Below are 4,540 nucleotides of genomic sequence, written 5' to 3'. Positions count from 1 at the left end.
AGGTTGGCTCTTAGGTCGTGATGACTTAAAGAGGCGAGATATATTATGTGAGGGAACGCAGCTTTAGAGTGCTTCTTGTTCGTACCAAGGGAAGAGCTCTGGTTCATTGGTTGGGAGTCGTACTACTAATACTAATGCCACCATCTACTGGTCCTTATTTATACGACCAGCAGGTTAGGATTTATGACATCACTGATGATGTCACTATTATTACATCACTGATGGTCAATGAATCAATCATCAATTAAGTAATTTTATATAGTGCGAAATGACAAGTTATGTCAAGGCACCTTAAACAATTAAAGCACCAACCAGGCTCTTTATATTTTAGACCCAACTGAAACAATTATCACATGGAGTGGCTATGTTACTGCACATGATCTCCCTTTGCGTATTCTCCACTCATCCTGATTGGCTTTAGCTACTGAGTTGGGTGCTATCAGTACTGGGTAGGTCCGCTTTCTTTTCTCCTCAAATAGTACTTCTCTCTTCATCCTTTTATCTTTGATCTTCAAGTCCTTACACCTCTGAAGGCAAGTCACACAGAGGTAGCCCTCTTTGGCCAGGAACATGTCCTCCTCCGGCTCTGCCTTTCGTCCATTTCCATGAGCGTACGTCACAGGGTTCCGCTTCATGTTCACCTTAGTCATGCGGCTAAGGACGTTCAGAAACTTTGGTAGCTTGACAAATTTGTTATCAAACAGGCCCAGCTCCTGCAGGCCGGTTAGTGCCACCATAGTTGGAGGCAGGGTATCCAGCTGGTTCATACCCAGATTGAGACACGTCAGGCGCCCAAGTCTGCCCAGTGTAGAGGGCAGCCCTCCGGAGGTTAGCCGGTTGTTGGAGAGGTTAAGGTGGGTCAGTCCCACCAGCTTGCCAATGGAATCAGGCACTGCCTCCAGCTTGTTGCCATGGAGATCGAGCCAGCTGAGTGATGGGAGGTTCCCAATGTCATCTGGGAGTTTCTGTATCAGGTTGCGGCTGAGGTCCAGCTCGTGCACATCGCTCATCTTGAGTAGACATTTGGGGAAGGTGGCTATACCCATGTTGCTGAGGTTGACCCGGCGCCGTCCATCTGCTATGATAATTGCATTTTTGGCCATCTTGAGAGTCACCTTCTGCCCTTGGGGTCCTTTCCCTTTGGGCATGGTGCTGGACTACCCAGAGATCTACAATAGATGCTCTACCAGTCCTAATTATAGCCTCTGCAGGGAATGTATGACATCGCTGATGATGTCATCAGTCTAGGCTAATATATGGACTCTCCAGGGTCGCCAGGAGCGCAACTGCCGAGGTCGAAGTCGATGGAAATGGTTCTCGAGATACATGAAGGACATATATATGCACACGCATGCAGATGGGTGGTCCCGGAATATATGACAGACACTGATGATGTCATAGACATCGTTAGTGATATCATCAGTGATTTCACTTGAGCACTCAAGCAATGTGTCACCAGCACTCCTGTCATCAGTGATGTCACTTGAGGAATTGTGACATCATCAGTTAATGATGTCACCAGTGATGCCACTCAGTGAGTCATGATGTCATCAGTGACATCAGTCGAGCAACTGTGATGTCATCAGTGAGCGATGTCATCAGTAATGTCCGTGAGTGATTCATCACTGATGTCACTCAGTGAGTGATGTGTCACTCAGTGAGTGATGTCACCAGTGAGTGATCTCATCAGTGATGATATCATCAGTGATGTCACTCGAACAATTGTGATGGCATCAGTGAGTGATGGAATCAAATGGTAGGTACCTATCATTGAGGACACCGAGGTCATGACATCGGTATTTTTTAGCCCAGGATCTCTTTTTCTTTATTTTATTTTTTTCAATAGCTCTGGGACCCAGATCTATTCATCTGTCATTGATGCCTTAAAGCCGCCATAAACAACATGATATATGATATAGTTGATCAGAAGCTTCCTCTCTGTGGGCAAGTAACCTATATAGAAAGCGACATCATTCTCATCAAATTTTGCATTGGGGCTAGACTTTGGGGACAGTTGTATTGAAGTGAATGGGGCAGTCATGGAAAGTCCCACTATAAACCAGCATAGAGTATCTGTTGTTTCACCTTTGATTGAAAAATGCTTCATTGCTTCCGCAGATTGCAAAATTCAAACGCTGTGATGTGAATGATGTATTTTCCTTCTTTATAGGTTCCTTGTCTGTCAATCAAGGCTAATGCTGAATGAATTTTCTATGGGGACTGCCTGGATTCTGGAACCCTCTCAAGGACGACAACAACAACAACAACAGCAACACAACAACAACAACAACAACAACAACAACAACAACAACAACAACAACAACAACAACAACACATTTTGCTTATGTTTATGTACTGTTAAAGCAGGACTAAACCCCCAAACACTTTTTTTCAGCTTTTAACCAATATATAGGGCTTTTGGGGTGGTATGTGAAGGATTCTGGTCAAAATCTCCACTTTTGAGACCAATCTGTTACAATCTTACAAACTCCTGTCATTTCAGCAGCATAAGTGCCCTCTATGGGTTCAAACCTGCTTTTTTTTGTGCCCTCAAATGAATGGCCGATTTGGTACATCTCCATTCACTCCAATGGACCCGTACTAGCGCGAGCCCTTTAAGAGTGCAATGCATCATGGGTAATCAATCGCCTACTGTGGCTAATGTTAGCGGCTAGTTAGTTATGTTACATGGCAGTAAAACGCCACTGAATGACCAAATTGATATAACTTTTAACCATTTCGAGTAACACTGTTTCCATACGGATCACCAGCGTTAGTTTGTTGTTTATAACGTGGCTTCATAACGTTCAATCAGAACCAATCAGAACCCCCGAACACAGTAACGTCACCCACACCCCTCCCCAATTCCCCAAGTCCACATCCCAGTGTTACAATATGTTGTTTTTTAAAGGAGATTTTTATAAAATGCTTCAAAAGGCCCCCCTGTCATTCTATCACACTGTGTGTCACTCTATCACACTGTCTGTCACTCTATCAGACTGTCACTCTAATCACACTGTCTGTCACTCTATCACACTGTCACTCTATCATGCTGTCTGTCACTCTATCACTGTCTGTCACTCTATCACACTGTCACTCTATCACGCTGTCTGTCACTCTATGACGCTGTCTGTCACTCTATCACGCTGTCACTCTATCACACTGTCTGTCACTCTATCACACTGTCTGTCACTCTATCACGCTGTCACTCTATCACGCTGTCACTCTATCACACTGTCTGTCACTCTATCACTCTGTCTGTCACTCTATGGCGCTGTCTGTCACTCTATCATGCTATCTGTCACTTTATCACACTGTCACTCTATCACGCTGTCTGTCACTCTATCACACTGTCTGTCATTCTATCACGCTGTCTGTCATTCTATCACGCTGTCTGTCACTCTATGGCGCTGTCTGTCACTCTATCACGCTGTCTGTCCCTCTATCACGCTGCCTGTCACTCTATCACGCTGTCTGTCATTCTATCACGCTGTCTTCACTCTATCACGCTGTCTGTCATTCTATCACACTGTCACTCTATCACGCTGTCTTCACTCTATTACGCTGTCTGTCACTCTATTACGCTGTCTGTCACTCTATCACGCTGTCTGTCATTCTATCATGCTGTCTGTCTGCATGTCTTCTCCATCTCTGCACGCTGCCTGCCTTTCCAGTCCACTGACTGAGTCTGAAACAGTTGTCAGGCTAGTCTGCACTGTCACTTCATGAGCTCCTGCAGAGAGAGAGAGAGAGAGAGAGAGAGAGAGAGAGAGAGAGAGAGAGAGAGAGAGACATTAACATTAAGAGGGGGAACCGATGGAGAGAGAAGCAGACGGAGAATCAACAGAGAAAGAAGACCAGACAGACAGGTGGAAGCATGTGCCCGGCGCTGAAGTCTCAAAACACTCCTAGAAACTTCTGCACAGTCCTCGCATAGTCAGCTGTGTTTGCATACGTGTGTGTGTGTGTGTGTGTGTGTGTGTGTAGGTGTGTGTGTGTAGGTGTGTGTGTGTAAGTGTGTGTGTGTGTGTGTGTGTGTGTGTGTGTGTGTGTGTGTGTGTGTGTGCGGGCGCGCATGCGTGGGAGCAGCTGTGCATTCCAATCAGTGCAGTGACTTAACCCTCTCGCCCCCACAGTGCCCCCGTCCTCTCGCATTATTCACTAATACCTCTGCTTTCCTACCATCTGGACCAGTCACTGCTACCAGTGTGTGTGTTTGTGTAGCCTATGTGTGTGTCCAGCCCACCATGCAGATCCAGTGTGTGTGTTTGTGTAGCCTATGTGTGTGTCCAGCCCACCATGCAGATCCAGTGTGTGTGTTTGTGTAGCCTATGTGTGTGTCCAGCCCACCATGCAGATCCAGTGTGTGTGTTTGTGTAGCCTATGTGTGCGTCCAGCCCCACCATGCAGATCCAGTGTGTGTGTTTGTGTAGCCTATGTGTGTGTCCAGCCCACCATGCAGATCCAGTGTGTGTGTTTGTGTAGCCTATGTGTGCGTCCAGCCCCACCATGCAGATCCAGTGTGTGTGTTTGTGTAGCC

At 46.2% G+C, this 4,540-nt stretch overlaps 1 pseudogene across 1 annotated transcript; it reads right to left on the bottom strand.

The window, feature by feature from the left end:
• Positions 1–362: 362 nt before the first annotated feature.
• LOC310788551 (leucine-rich repeat-containing protein 18 pseudogene) lies at positions 363–1,148 on the bottom strand (annotated as a pseudogene). The gene has a single exon. The product of its transcript is annotated as a leucine-rich repeat-containing protein 18 pseudogene (transcript).
• Positions 1,149–4,540: the final 3,392 nt, after the last annotated feature.

The sequence above is a fragment of the Poromitra crassiceps genome (assembly GCF_964638095.1).
Source record: "Poromitra crassiceps genome assembly, chromosome: 13".
Lineage (NCBI taxonomy): Eukaryota > Metazoa > Chordata > Actinopteri > Beryciformes > Melamphaidae > Poromitra > Poromitra crassiceps.
This window is presented reverse-complemented; position numbering and strand designations above follow the sequence as displayed.